Source organism: Podarcis tiliguerta (genome assembly GCF_965153285.1).
Source record: "Podarcis tiliguerta genome assembly, chromosome: 3".
NCBI classification, from domain to species: domain Eukaryota; kingdom Metazoa; phylum Chordata; class Lepidosauria; order Squamata; family Lacertidae; genus Podarcis; species Podarcis tiliguerta.
The window spans coordinates 67,965,390-67,981,546 of record NC_139536.1 but is presented as its reverse complement, the minus strand read 5'-3'; the positions used below and the strand labels follow the sequence as shown (position 1 = coordinate 67,981,546).

At 46.4% G+C, this 16,157-nt stretch overlaps 2 protein-coding genes across 8 annotated transcripts in view; one reads left to right on the top strand and one right to left on the bottom strand.

The window, feature by feature from the left end:
• HS3ST5 (heparan sulfate-glucosamine 3-sulfotransferase 5) overlaps window positions 1–16,157 on the bottom strand; it is a 142,543-nt gene that overhangs the window by 60,471 nt on the left and 65,915 nt on the right. The window lies entirely within an intron of this gene.
• Window positions 1–16,157, top strand: part of LOC310674495 (uncharacterized protein) — a 141,277-nt gene that overhangs the window by 84,926 nt on the left and 40,194 nt on the right. The gene's annotated exons all lie outside the window — the stretch shown is intronic.

The following is a 16,157-nucleotide window of genomic DNA, read 5'->3' as shown; positions in this document are numbered from 1 at the left end:
GTTTCCTCCATTCGTAGAAGGAGAGTTGTTGCCATGAGGGGACCTTACACTCATGGAAAGTTCCCTTTCATGAGCAGAACTCTCCTGCTCATGGAGCAAAAAGTTAGAATTCAATTCATTGTCTTTTGTAGATAGAAACAGAGCAGATGTTTTGAACCTTACACAAGTGATTTAATGTAATTTTCACTAGATAAAAAAATACCATTACAGGCTATAGTGAGAACATTTAAATGAAATACACATATTTTATTTCTTTTTATCTCAAGTCCTCATTGATCTTGCTTCAGCTGAGTTATCTATTGCTTTCCATTTTAAAACTTTGTTTTCAGATATTTCACTGGGAAAGCTCAGTGAGATATTTTATCTCACTCTCATTGGTGTCCTGGGGCTATCATGTAAGAAAGTAGCAGAAAACAATTTCAAGGGCAACATAAATAATGGGGATTGAATAAATTGAATAGAAGTGTCAACAACTTTATTGCAGGAAAAAATACCTTGCTCTTGCACTTTTTTAAAAAGTATATTCTATACATTTTGGTGGGCAGTAAAGTTTCCAAATAGCATGTAAATTTTGCGGTGCTTTCTTCCATTTTATTGAGGGAGTTGCTATGTATTCTGGCATGTCTGAAGTGGAATATGAGGGCACAACCTTCAACACTTGAAAATCTCATTCATTTTAATAGCACGAGTGTGCCATTCAAAAACCTTCAGAGTCAGACAGGAATGCAAAAGTGTTTCTCCACAACTAAAATCAAATTTCTACCAGCTCTAATGTCACCTTTGCTAGCATTTTACCAAACTATGTTTAAAAAGAAGTCTTTATATGAACAAAGACACTGGCTTAAGAATTCCATGGCCATGGCCATGGCCCCTGCTGCAAACGCAAATGTGCACATGCAGATGTCATTCAGCCTACTTTGATCTACCCAGTCCCTTCTCTACCCCTGGGCTCTACCTGCAAAGTGCTGCTGGGTTGCAGCTTTATGCAGCCAGGAGCAGCAGCATTGTGGACTTCAGGCCTTTGGTCTGATCCGGCAGGGCTCTTAAGTTCTTATGTTTTTATACACTCTACCTTTAGCTTTGGTCCCTCAACAGACAGTCTTTGATTTCTTAAAATTTAGAACTTGTTGGAACACAGTATTTTTAAAAAAGCTTTCACCCAGAGCATCTTATTGCCCATGAAGCACTGCTGTTTTTCAAATAGATGGTGGTGGAATAAAAAATGATTTAAAGCAGCACCTTTTCCATGGCCTAGATCCCTCTATAAGTTTTACTCACGAGTAAGAAAAGAAAAAAAATATTTTAAGAACGTAAGATTGCAGCATTTGGGACTTTTGTTCAGAGAAAAGATGAGCAAGACATGATAGAAGTTTATAAAATTATGCATGGCAAGGAGAAAGTGGATAGAGAAAAGTTTTTCTGCCTGAGAACATTAGAACTTGTAGACATCCAATGAAGCTAAATGAAGATTGAGGATAGATAAAAGAAAGTACTTCTTCACACAGGCAGTGATGGCCACTCAATCACCTTGCCCAAGAATGCTAAATTTGAGACTGGGCGATAGTTGGCCAAATTGGCTGGGTCTAAAGATGTTTTTTTAAGAAGCGGTTTAATGACCGCCTCTTTCAGCGGGTCTGGGAAGGCTCCCTCACAGAGGGAAGCATTCATTACCCCGCAGAGCCCATCGCCAAGCCCATCCCGGCTCATTTTTATCAGCCAGGATGGGCAAGGATCAAGGAGACAGGTGGTCGGTTTCACTTGTCCAAGCAGCCTGTCCACATCCTCGGAGGTAACAAAAGCATGCTCTGTATAATCTGAAATTTGGCAGCGATAGCCAAGTAATGAAGTCCTTTTAAATCTTGATTGGTACAAACTCCAGAAAGTAACTAGTGAATTGATTGTTCTCTTGCTATAATGGTAGAATGTTTGAGTTTGAAAATGTCAATCAGAACCGAACCCTGACACTGCCCTGCTCCACCAGCCAGTCAGGAGGACTAGGCACCTCATGTGTCATGACAGAGGCAAGAAACCTGAGCATCTCTACCAAAGCGTAACAGGTAATATAGGCATCATAAGAGAGAACATAATCTAAACCACCAGCACAGACTTGCTGATGTAAATGGTATCCCCCCACTGAATTCCTCCTTCTCTGCCCATATTGCAGGTTTGGTATAACCACATACTTTGTAGCTGCCGGGACCTCAATACAGAAGTAGGATACATTGATAATGTCTTCCTTTTACAAATAATCTGGTTCTGGGAGCTGCCATTTTAATTTTCCACAATGCTTCACAGTAATGCTATTTTGGGATTAATTGGTTCATGAAAGCAATTGCATGGTGCTGTCACTAGGTAAGCTAGAAGGGACTACAAATGTAAGGGGGGGCACAAAATGACACTTTGTCTAGGGCCCCCTCAAACCTGGAGCTCTGCCATTATATGTAGTTACGGAATCTTTTCTCCATTCCTTTCACCATTTCCAGACACTGCATGGCCCAGAAATACATGGTGTAGTGACATTATCATACCGATTTTCATTACAGTGGTACCTCTGGTTACGTACTTAATTCGTTCCGGAGGTCCGTTCTTAACCTGAAACTGTTCTTAACCTGAAGCACCACTTTAGCTAATGGGGCCTTCTGCTGCCGCCGCGCCACCGGAGCACAATTTCTGTTCCCATCCTGAAGCAAAGTTCTTAACCCGAGGTAATCCTTCTGAGTTAGCGGAGTCTGTAACCTGAAGCGTATGTAACCCGAGGTACCACTGTATAGGCAGATGAGAAGGAAGTCAAATGAAACTTTTGCTGTTTTCAATAGCAAAACTATCAGCCGTCACCTTCCCTTCTGATCTGTGATTAAAAGGAGTAAGCATATTTTTAAGAGGGATAAACTGTCAAAACACAATACTTTTTCATAGAATTGTAGAGTTGGGTGGGCCCTGGAGGGCCATCTAGTCAATCCCCCTGCATTGCAGGAACCATAGCTGAATAATTCCTTTCCAATGTTCATGAGGAGTGCAGATTTATGAGGAAATGTGTTCATGATTTGGACCCCACAAACATAATAGAACAAGAATGCCCTTCAGATGTTGCTCAACTCCAAGCTCCATTAGCTTCAGCCAGTTTAGTCGATGGTCAGGGGTGATAGAAGTTAGAATCCAACATCTGTAGGCCACTACATTGCTATCCTTGTAACAGAAGCATCCCTAGTAACATGGCAGTAATTGGGCAACACCACTGTGAAAGCAGGATAAAAGGCAGGCCATTGATCTGTGAAAATTACTTAGTATTAACAACAGCTGGACAAAGGAGACTTAAAATGCACCTTCATGTAGGGCCAGCAGCTAAATTTAATCAGTTATTCAGGGTAGGGGTGGTATTCTACAGTATGTGTCAAGCTGAATGCAAATACATAGTTTGCTGCAAATGCAATCTACTCTTTTCCCTTGGAAGGTTTTCATAATTTCCTTTGTCCTTCTGGGGCTTCCTGATGAAGCGGTAACAACATAATATATCACAGCACACAGAAGACATTGTGGTAGGCTGTGCCCAAAATATTAAATATTCTATTCAGTTTGCAGGAAGTGTGCCACATGTTTCATAATCAGGTTCTTTAACCATGAAGACCATGGAGAATAACAAAATTCTGGAAAAGATATAAACAACAAATGCATAATTCAAAACACAAATGTAAGAGTCTAGTCTAGTTGCATGAGGGATTAATAATAACTTTTTATCTATTTGAAAAAGACAAGGACAGAATAAATTGCAGATGCTGTTTTATATATATATTTTTAAATCTCTTGCCTCCAGTTACCTCAGCCTATCAAACAAACTGCATGCCATGTGACTGCACTAAAACTTCTGGTATTGTTTTAGTATATAAAGATAATAATGTATACTCCAGTTTAATATTTATACCATCTTCTAAGATAACCTATGTAGCTTAGGTTTGCAAAAGTAAACGGAACTATTTTTGCAGATTCAAAAGTACTACATTGCCATTTCCCATAGCAAATATATGGTGTGTGAATGACATTTAAACATAACATGCATCAGGAAAACTGGTTCCTTGTATGTGAGAAAATGTATATGTCACACACCCTTTACATGGTGATTGTACCACCAACATACATGTCATAATGGTCAGTAGAGCAGTGGAGGGGGAACACAGGGGAGATGGCAGAGTTTTAAGACAGGAGTCAGCAAACTTTTTCAGCAGGGGGCCGGTCCACTGTCCCTCAGACCTTGTGGGGGAGCAGACTATATTTTGGGGAAAAAAATTAACAAATTCCTATGCCTCACAAATAACCCAGAGATGCATTTTAAATAAAAAGACACATTCTACTCATGTAAAAACATGCTGATTCCTGGACCATCCGCAGGCCAGACTGAGAAGGCAATTGGGCCGCCCCCAGGGCCTTAGTTTGCCTACCTATGTTTTAAGACTTTTTTCAGAGTGGGAACAATGGCATCATCTTCCCACTCTGTCATGCAATTGTCAGATCCTCCTTTCTATGGCAAGTAAATGAGGTGATATGGAGGCTTTCAAATTTTACTTATTGTTTGTGGCAGATTAATACAGTATAGGGAAATCAGAGAGTGAGGGATGTAATCAAGACTTGATAGTTCTTTCCTTTGATTTTTTAAAAAAACTTAATATGGTCACACTTCTTTGCAAGACTGTTTGCATTTCTAATTTAAAAGTTTGAAAATCAGCTGACTGAAGATCTTTCATCAAAGCTCAATATATTTTACAAGGATCTATGTAGTCTGAAGGAAGCACCCCGAGTTCAACTGAGTTCAAGCTTCAGCCAATATGATGGTAACTGAGAGCTTCCTTTTTAGTTCCTAGAAGTGGCATGATTCAGTGTGGTTCACGTGCATGTTCCCTAATATTCAGTAGTGGCTACTTTGATTGTCTCCTTTCTCATATGTACTTTCTCATATGTACTTACGAAAACACTAAAATTTAGCAGCATATGAGCAAGTAAAATGGACAGTGGAGATCTATATCCCCCTCCGTATTTTCATGGACAGACAGGCTGGGAGAGTTCAACAGTTCAATGAAGAAAGTAATCATATAAAGCAGAAAGTCCTCCAAACGCTTGATAATGTTTTCATTTGACTCCTTAGCTTTTTTGCACATTTTGTTGTTTTGGTAACCATAGCCCTACTTGGAGCTAAAGCTTCATTTAGCACACCTATAATACAATAATAAATATATGGTTGTTATGGGCTGAATTAGTGGGCTGCCTGGCTAAGCAGTGGAATTTCTATTCTGAAGAAATCCCTCCCAACCTTGTCTGAACTTAATTATATTAAACTAAGCTATTGTGCTCGTAGTCTAACTTTTTGACCTCATCTAAAAAAAAAATCAAAAATCACCAATGCAATTGCCTGAAAGGTGTGTCTGTTTTATTTTGGTAAAGTTGAAAAGGGCACCTGAACTTCAGGTGGGTTTCAAAGCCCACACGCAGTAAGTAATGAGTCCTGCCTGGAGCTCTCCAGGCACTTTCACAGTTGTGCTCGACAAAGGTCAGGAAAAGAAAAGAGCTCATCAGAGAATATTTGGCCACATTAAACTATTCCAGCATAGCAGAACCTGACAAATGGCACCCTTGGGTGCTGAAACAATGTGTGAGGGTGCTGGGGGAAAACTAAGCCATATGCAAACTTCCCATAGAGGTCTAGCAAGACACAGGAGATAGAAGTGTGGGCTTATTTTGCAATGGTTAGTCCTCCAATGAAGAATTGTGCGGAGTACCTAATAAATGTGGTAAAAGATTTGAAATGCATCAAATAATAAAGTACTTGGGTTCAGCACACAAAAGTGGTTTTCACATGTTAAGAACTTTCCATCAAGAGAACTCTCTTTACTAAAGTCACTGTTGAGAAAATAGCAGGAAGTACGAGGGCAGGGAATTAGATCATGTGGCCATTCAAATGTTTGTTGAACTCCAGTTCCCAGCAAGACCAATGGACAGGGATGATGGGAGTTGTAAGCCAGCAACACCTGGAGCAGCACAGGTTCCCCATCTCTGTAATACGATGATGAGAATAAACCATATTGAAGCTGGATAGTGGGAATAACTTATTATTAAAAAATAGTTGGACAATGGCACAAATTTCCAGATAAAATATAAATTCACCACAGGTTTTTAAATAAAGACTTGGAGGAGTATACTGGGTCAAGTGGTGACTTGACCATCGCTTGAGATTTCATAACTCTCAGCTTAGTAAGAATGAATATGAAACAAGTTCTGCTGGCTTTTATAAATCAACTATCATTTATCATATCCCCGTCTTCCCACACTTCTCCCTAAATTATCGTTATTCTTATCTTTTTCAAATAGAATAAAACCACATTGACAAGATGGTGCTGCCATTGCATTTTATTGCAATAATCAATCAATATAGCTATCAATCATCACTTCAAAGCAGCCCTGAAAAAACACCCGCATCTTAGACTTAACTCATCTTTGAATTTGCTTACTCAGCCTGCCCACTTTACAGATGGTTTTCCAAGCCTGCTTACCTGCTTGTTGGCTTTGACCTTGCACATACCACTCTCTCCCCTACTTATTTCCTTTCCCTTTGCCCAACCCTACAAAGAACTGTGTTTGTCCTTTATTCTAAAAATGTGTCAGCATTGTAATTTATCAAATAAACAAAAAGGCATTCCCTTCATCTATACATTAAATCATGCATTCAGCCCCCACTGACTTAAATGGCAATGCATTCAATGAAATTGCATGCAAAACATACACTGGCAAGTCATGGCAAGACATACAATGAAATAAGGACAAAAGAAATCAGAAATTCAATGCTGGGAATGAATGGTGCAGTGGAGGAAGAAAAGAAAAATTAACAATAGTTTCTCTCCCCTTCATTTATTTTCTCAGGCTATCTGTCTTTCCCTAAGTAGTTTTGAATAGGACACTAGTAGCAATTATCAGTACAGCCTTCCAAGTAGTTTTTTTAAATAAAAAAAGTCTTCAAAAGTTCCTGAGCCCATTTTAAAAATTCAATAGGAATTTTAATTGACTATTAAATACAGTGCTATGCACAATAAGATCATTACTGCACTTCTATAGAAGAATACGAAAAGAAATGTGGTATTTTAGGGGTGGGGAAGAGAACCTGTCTTTTCAGGAGACATAAAAGCTGCCACAGCAAAAGAAACAATTATGCAGAAACAGCAATAGCAGAGTAGTGTGTTTGTGTGTGTTTGTTTAAGTGTAAATGCTTACATTTGTTTCTCTTCCTCTGCTCCATCCTAAGTATCAATTCTTTCTCAGTATAATATATGGTGTTATTAGGTAAAATAACTTTTCCCAGTTGTAGTTGCTTATGGAACTGTAGTCAATTGTGGAACTTTCTGCTTCTTTGTTTTATTCTGTTCTTAAACAAAGGTAAATACTTTACTAATTAAAATGGGGAATAGATTTTCAAGGGCGGTTGTGTAACTCATGCTGTTATCCTCATTATTAACAGCAGGAGAATATACAGTGGTACCTCAGGTTAAGTACTTAATTCGTTCTGGAGGTCCGTACTGAACCTGAAACTGTTCTTAACCTGAAGCACTACTTTAGCTAATGGGGCCTCCCGCTGCTGCCGTGCCGCCGGGGCACGTTTTCTGTTCTCATCCTGAAGCAAAGTACTTAACCTGAGATAATATTTCTGGGTTAGTGGAGTCTGTAACCTGAAGCGTATGTAACCTGAAGCATATGTAACCTGAGGTACCACTGTATTTCAAAGCCAACAGAGGGTCTATCAACTGACCTCTCTTCCCTTTTTTTGCCGTAGTGGAGCATGCTCAATAGCTCTACTGAAAAAGTCCCAGAAGTCTGTCTGGAAGAGTAGACAGAGGGGCTGCTCTACAGGAGTTCAGAGGAGACCTGGATATTTGTTTTCAGCTATAAGATGGGTGGCATCAGAACTGCCAGCAGTATATGTGAAAAGGACTTAGTAGACCAGAAGATAAACATGAGTCAGCAGCGTGATGTAGCAGAAGCTGCAGCAACAGAAGTATAGTGTCCAGATCAAGAGAAATAATAGTACCGCTCTGTTCTGCCTTGGTTGGACCACAACTGGAATACTGTGTGCTATCATTCCTCATCTTCAGTTTTGCAAAAACTTGCTCAACTTCTGACCAAAATTTCTGGCATCCTTCCAAATGATGACAGAAATATTTAGGAATTTCTCTCTGAAGTATAAGTGTACATTTCTGGCAATTCACATTGTGATGTATTTGAATACTGTGCAAGTCGTATGTACTTATATAAAACACATTAGAGAAGATAAGTGTCTGGTGGCCTTTTGTTTTCATTGAAATGATTGCCCACCTGTCAGGGCTGGCTCCGGGTCCCAGCTCACCAAGGACCAACGCTAGCCGCTAGTACAGTATCAAAGTCTTTATTGAAGAATAGTCTCCATTTACAAGTCTCAGCGTCCCAGCCCTACGTCTGGACTTTAGACCGGCGAAGCTCTGTCTGGATCTCCACCCCCCGTGCACCAGTTCAAGACTCTAATCTTACTCCACCTCTTCCTTCTTTCTCTCTTCCTCTGGGTCTTACTACCCCCCGGGGTCTCATTCCTCCTGGACTCTTCCGACGCGGAGCTAGACCCCTCTGACTCCTCCCCCTCTCTTCGGCGGGCTTTAGGACCTGGCTCCTTACCCGGGCTGCCCACCTTGCCGCCCTCCTGTACATTTGAACTTGGCGCGCGCGCGCGTTTTACTTTCCGGATGACCGTTTCCTCGCTCCCTGACGAGGGTGTGGCCACTCCTGCCTCACGTTCTCCCTCTGCCTGCGCGCTCCCTGATCCCGATGCCTTAGACTCCTCCCCCCTACTGCACTCTGGGGGGGACGCTGGTCCGGATTTCCAGCTGCTACTCTCTGAGTCCCCTTCTTCCCGAGGTGTCCCCCTGGGCACTCCCCTTGCCCTGACCATGGGGGCCCCTTTCTGTGAATCCTCCGAGTCACTGGAGAGACTCAGAGATCTTGGACTACTGTCGCCGCTGACATTTCCTTCCGACTCCTCCCCCTCGCTCTCTGTTTCTTCCCTCTCCAGTGACTCTGCTCCTGAACCCCTGACATCCATCCCCCCCTCGAAGCCCCCCCTTCCCCCCTCCCCTTCCTCCGGCGGGGGTGCTGGGTGCTCCGTCGTTGTGGGGGTGAATGGTGGATACAGTTCGTCCCCCGTGGCGTGCATCCAGTTAGAGAAATCCGGCTCGTCCTCCATGTCTTCGCCGACCTCGTTCTCCTCTGCTTCCATCTCCGTGCCGCCATGCTCGAACCCAACGTCCTCCCCCATCACGTCCATGTCCCTCTCACCCTCGTTCCCCTCTGGGTCCGTTGCCTGCCAAGGGCCCCTCAGCCACCTCTCCTCTCCTCGATTGTCCCACCAAAACGAGCGGTCTGAGGCAAACCCCGAGGGCGAGCCCTCCGGTGAACGTGTGTCTAATGGTGGTTCTTCGTCCGAGGTGAATCCCTGGAACGTGCTGGTAGAAAGCGTGGGTGTGAAAAGCCAGTCGTCGAAATACTCGGCTGGCATGGGCCTGTGTGGGAACAAGGCATGAAACTCCTCTTTGAGGAGAGGCTCGTCCAGGGCATAGTCCGGCACCCAACTGTTGGCGCTGGCCGGGGTACCTTCCCTTGCGAGAAAATATTCTACTCCCTCTTCCCCCCATCTCGAGTCCAAAATCTCTGTGACCTGGTTGATGGGTTCCCTTCTTGGCGACTCCCTCCTTGGGGGGATCTCCTTATACTGGTCTGGTGCCGTGCCCTGCGCCTGAAATCGGTGAGGTGCTTTGTAGGGCGTGAGCACCGACCTATGGAATACTGGGTGCATTCTGGATCCTTCCGGAAGTGTCAACCGGAAGGCCACCGGATTGATCTGTGCCTCAACTAGGTAAGGTCCTAGCTGCTTATGTCCGAGTTTCTTCTTAGCTAAGGATCTGGTCGGCACTGCGTGGGCCGCTAACCACACCCAGTCTCCCACCTGTATGTCTTCACCAACCCTCCTGTGCTTGTCAGCCTGCAGTTTGTATGCGTGCTTTGCCAGCTCTAACTGCCTCCTAAGCTGCTCGTGGACTTCCTGCAATTCCGCCGCCAAGACTTCCGCTGCCTGTGGCTCCCCCTCCCCCAGTCTCTCTAACCCCGGGAAGGTTCTGGGATGCCTCCCGTTGTTGGCGAAGAACGGCGTCACCCCTGTGGACACGTGCTTCGTGTTGTTGTAAGCGAACTCAGCGAGCGGCAGGTAGTCCACCCATGTCGTCGGCTGTTGATTTGCGTAGCATCTCAGGTACTGCTGCATGACGGCGTTGACGCGTTCCGCTTGTCCATTGGTCTGCGGGTGTCTCGCCGACGCTAGGTTGATCTTGACGTTCAGGAAACCCATCAGCTTCTGCCAGAAGCTCGAAATGAACTGGCGCCCCCTGTCGGACAAGATAGACCGTGGCAGTCCATGCACTCTGAAGACGTGGTCTATGAACAGTTTGGCGGTCTGTTCTGCCGTGGCGACCTTCGCGCACGGAATGAAGTGGGCCATTTTAGTGAACATGTCCACCACCACTAGCACTGCCGTTTTACCCCTTGAGCTGGGTAAATCCGTGACAAAGTCCAGGGCCACCCTCTCCCACGGTTCGCTCGGAGTCTGCAGCGGTTCGAGCAGTCCCGCCGGAGGTTTGTGGACTGACTTGGCCCTTTGGCAGGTGTCGCACCTCGAGACGTACTCCGCGACTTCCCCCCGCATCTTGGGCCACCAAAAATCTCTGGCAACGAGTTCTGCCGTCTTCTCCTTGCCAAAGTGCCCGGCGGTGGGTGCGTCGTGTAACTGCTGCAGTACTTTCGCCCGGAGGTCGTCTCCCGGTACGTAGAGGGCCCCTCTGCGGATGAGCAATCCGTCTCGTACTTGGAACTCGTCGTCCTTCACCGTGCCCTTGTGCACCTCCTCCATCTTGGCTTGTGCAAAGGGGTCCCTCTGCAGTGCTCGACGGACCGCCTCCAAGTCCACGGTTGCTGCAGCGCACGCCCACGCTTTCGGAGCGAAAATGTGCTTGGCCGCTGCTGGTGCCGCTTCTTCGAGGTATTGCGGCTTCCTGGACAGTGCATCCGCCATGATGTTGTTGTCGCCTGGGATGTATTCTATCCTGAAGTCGAAATCCGCGAAAAATTCCGCCCATCTGATGTGCCGCTGGTTTAGGAATCTTGCCGTGCGCCAGTACTCCAGGTTCTTATGATCCGTGCGGACCTGCACGGTGTGCTTGGCCCCGACGAGGAAGTGTCGCCACGCCTTGAATGCTGCATGAATGGCCAGCAACTCCCTGTCCCAGATGGTGTAGTTTTGCTCCGACTTGCTGAGCTTCCTAGAGTAGAAGGCACACGGTCTCCAGTCCCCATGCGGGTCCTCCTGCAACAGTACGGCGCCCACGGCTCTGTCTGAGGCGTCTGTTTCAACCCTCATCGGTTTGCTGGGATTCACATGCAGTAGCTGCCCTTCGGACGAGAAGAGACGCTTAAGGTTCTGAAAGGACTGCTCCGCTTGCTCCGTCCAGATGAACTTCTTCTTCTTAGAGCTGAGCGTGTCAGTAATGGCCGCCGTCTGCATCGCGAACCCCTTGATGAACTTGCGGTAAAAGTTGGCGAACCCCACAAACCGCTGGACCTCCTTCCGATTGCGCGGGCTCTTCCAGTCCAACACTGCGCGAACCTTGGCGCTGTCCATGGCAAGCCCCTTGTCCGACAGCTTGTAGCCCAGGAAATCCACCTCCGTCCTGTCGAACTGGCACTTCTCCAGCTTGGCATACAGCCGATGCTCCTGCAGTCTCTGCAGAACTTCCTTGACGTCACCTTCGTGGGCCTCCTCAGATTCTGAGAATATCAGGATGTCGTCCAAGAAGCAGACGCATGTCTTGTAGAGGAGACCCGCCAGGACGTGATGCATGAAAGCTTGAAAACAGTGGGCGCCATTTTGTAAACCGAAGGGCATAACTCTGTATTCATATGTGCCCAGGGGCGTGAACATGGCAGTCTTCCACTCGTCTCCTTCCCGTATGCGAATCAGGTTGTACGCCCCTCGCAGATCCAACTTTGTAAAAACGCGTCCTTTCCTCGCCGTCGCCAGCAGGTCATCTATCTTGGGCATGGGAAAGGCCGCGGGCTTGGTTCTGGAATTTAAAATTCTGAAGTCTACCACAAGTCTTTTTTGGGGCGTGTCCCTCTTCTTCACAAAGAATACAGGACTGCCCCCCGCTGCCTTCGACTCCCGGATGAAACCGCGCTTCAAGTTGAGGTCTATGAACTCCTTGAGCTCCTGCAGCTCATCCTCAGACATGGAATACAGTTTCCCGGCTGGCAGCGTCGCTCCTGGCAGGAGGTCAATCTTGCAGTCATAGGGCCTGTGGGGGGGCAGCTTGTCCGCTTCCTTCTCGCAGAAAACCTCCAAAAACGCTGCATACTTGCGAGGCACTGCTTGCAGCGTGCCTAATTGTAGCTGCGGGTCGTCCCCTCCGTCTTCCGGGCTAGGAAGGATGCAATGTTCCGCGCAATAGGAGGAGCCGAAGGTCAGTTGGCGTTGGTACCACGCCAATGCTGGGCTGTGCCTGTGCAGCCAACTCATGCCGAGGACTACAGGCGTGTCCGACAGGTGTGTGACATTAAAGCTGATGACTTCTCGGTGATTTCCAATCCGCATCACCATTGGTTGCGTTTGTTGCACCACCTGCCCCCCTAACAAGTCTCTGCCATCCACCGTGACAACGTTCAGGGGCAGCGTGGCTGGTAGCAGTGGTATATTGTGCTGCTGAATGAATTCCAGTCCTATAAAGTCAGCGTTGCTGCCGGAGTCAATGGTGATCGGCACCTCCAGAGTGCGTCCATTGGGCAGTTGGAGAGACGCTGTAAGCTGCACCACTGGTTTGGGTGGGAGGGGGTCTGTGGGTTGCAAAAGTGCTGGGGATTGTTTCATTGACTTGTCTGACTGGACCCCAGTGCCTCTTCCTCCAGCCAGACTCCGTCGTTTAACTGTTGCTGCGTTTTCAATTGAGCTGCTTCAGCGACTGTTGCGGAGGCTGCAGTGTGCTTGTGGAGCCTCTGGGGACACTCTTTCGCCATGTGTTGAGCACTGTCGCAGATGTAGCACTTCCTGTTCCCTCTAGGAGGCTTCGTTTTGGCTGCTCCCGGTGTTAGGGCTCTGTTAGCTGACTGAGCCCTGGCACCTCCTATCTCCATCGGCTCTTCTCCCCCTCCCTGCGAGGGTGTGGAGTGCGCACGCGCTGCTTCTCTGGGAAAGAAGGGAGGTGCTCTGGCTGGTGCCCTTCCCCAACGCCCTTCTTCCCTGTTGCAAGGACGTTCTTCCAGATGCACCCCGATCTCCAGAGCCCTCTGGACTACCTGCTGGGTGCTCCTTGGTCTCTCCCCTCTTCCAATCTCCGCTTTTACATCTGCATTCAACCCCTCCCAAAAGAGGTCTCTGACTGGCGCAGAATCTTTTTCCCACCCCAGGGCATGAACCAGTCCGAAAAATCGAGTATGGTACTGCCGCACGCTGGCTTTGCCTTGTTTAAGTCCATGTATGTCCCTCCTGGCAATATCGACGTCTACCTTTGATAAAAAGCATGAGTCCATTGCTTTAATAAAAGCCTTCGCATCTTGGAGCGCTGGATCATTGTCCCTCCATAGATTCCGCAGCCACGTTTTGGCTTCCCCATGCAAATGGGACAAGATAAACCCCACTCTCTCTCTCTCTCATCTCTAAAGTCTTTGTCAAGTAAATCCAGCGCAAACAGCAGGTCTGCTCTGAAGTTGGGGTACTGCTGCAAACTCCCGTCGAAATGCGATACAAGGCTTCCTCCCCTTCTCCCCAAACCTATGCCTTCTGCCTTGGCTCCCGTTTGCCCCTCTTTGGAAAGCACGTCCAACCTGGCCTGGAGATCCCGGCAGGAGGTAACCATCTCCTCCTCTCTCTTCCTGGATGCAATTACCTCAGTGCTGAGTTGTGTCACCGCTTCTTGCAGGGCTTTTATCTTCTCTTCCGTCGTCATCTTGCCTGAGTTTTGTGAGCTCTGTAAGCACCCCTCCTCTGTCCTCGCTGCGCCGACTCACGTGGCGAGGTTCTTGGTGCCAAAACTTTAAAAATAGGAGACAGAGCTTACTGTCAGGGCTGGCTCCGGGTCCCAGCTCACCAAGGACCAACGCTAGCCGATAGTACAGTATCAAAGTCTTTATTGAAGAATAGTCTCCATTTACAAGTCTCAGCGTCCCAGCCCTACGTCTGGACTTTAGACCGGCGAAGCTCTGTCTGGATCTCCACCCCCCGTGCACCAGTTCAAGACTCTAATCTTACTCCACCTCTTCCTTCTTTCTCTCTTCCTCTGGGTCTTACTACCCCCCGGGGTCTCATTCCTCCTGGACTCTTCCGACGCGGAGCTAGACCCCTCTGACTCCTCCCCCTCTCTTCGGCGGGCTTTAGGACCTGGCTCCTTACCCGGGCTGCCCACCTTGCCGCCCTCCTGTACATTTGAACTTGGCGCGCGCGCGCGTTTTACTTTCCGGATGACCGTTTCCTCGCTCCCTGACGAGGGTGTGGCCACTCCTGCCTCACGTTCTCCCTCTGCCTGCGCGCTCCCTGATCCCGATGCCTTAGACTCCTCCCCCCTACTGCACTCTGGGGGGGACGCTGGTCCGGATTTCCAGCTGCTACTCTCTGAGTCCCCTTCTTCCCGAGGTGTCCCCCTGGGCACTCCCCTTGCCCTGACCATGGGGGCCCCTTTCTGTGAATCCTCCGAGTCACTGGAGAGACTCAGAGATCTTGGACTACTGTCGCCGCTGACATTTCCTTCCGACTCCTCCCCCTCGCTCTCTGTTTCTTCCCTCTCCAGTGACTCTGCTCCTGAACCCCTGACACCACCAGACAATAAAGTCTAGAAGACAAGACACAACTCTAGAAACCCACTTGGTATGATACGCTAGTCACAAGATACAGTCTATGCACATTGTTTCCGGTCTCAAAGGGCTTTATTAAAAATTGAAAGCATATACAATAGCTGATGAATTGGATAAGGTTTGATTGGGTCCTCCAGGGATAATTGTACATAACAGGCTGTTTTCCCTTTCTAAAAAGAGACCCTCTGCTCTCCTTCCTTTGACTGTGGCAAGCCTTTGCAATGCTGATGGACATTATTGTAATACCAATTTAATATATGTGTATACTATGTAGGTGTGGAGCATGTATTTGCTTTTTTAGAAACTACAGGACATCTTTCATTGTTGAAATAATAAAAAAAATGAAACAGAGAGATGAAGAACCTGTTATAGTCAAAAAGAGCCACACTCAAAAATCCCAGTTCTAATTGAGTGGGTCTGAGAACAGCACATGCTACTGACCCCACACAATTAAACAGTGAAGCAAACCAGCCAAATACAGACCCTCAGGGCACATAAGGCATATATCCTGGTTATTTTAAAAAGAAAAGAAAAATCAAGACTTTATTATGGTGTTTAAAAAAGAGAGGGAAAAAGCAGTACAAAACAAACAAAAAACAGGGGCCACATCATTACCTCACATAACAAAATACATTCCCAAGAGACTATACAGTGAATTAGAAGTTACTACAAAAATGGACCTGATACAGAAAGAATACAAAATAAATTATAAATGCCAAATCCATATTTCATTGAGACTTGCCATCCCTGTGATTGACCTATCCTGTAAGTAAGAAATGGCCAGCAAATGGAGGCAAAATCCATAGGTTTACCTGCACCCTGAGATACCCTTGTTGTACGTCAATTTCTGAGAAATGAGAATAAACATGTTATTGAAACAAATATTTGAAGAAAACCCCTTTTTTCTGAAAGGAGGACTCCTTTCAGCCCTGCGATATGGTCAAACAAGCTCCTACTAACAGAAAAATCATAACAGGTTTACATATTAAGTCTTTACTGTATTTGACTAATCAAAAATTTACAAAGGACACACATTGGGGGTTAAAGGCACTGGTACACTGGTGCACCTATTATTTCAGAAATGTTCTTCATTACCTCTTCCCAAAATTTGTACACAAATGTACACATGTGCAAGACCACCAAATGTTCCAAACAGTATATTGGATATTTTAAAGATGCGGCTGCATTAGGTGAATCAAAGGGGATGTACT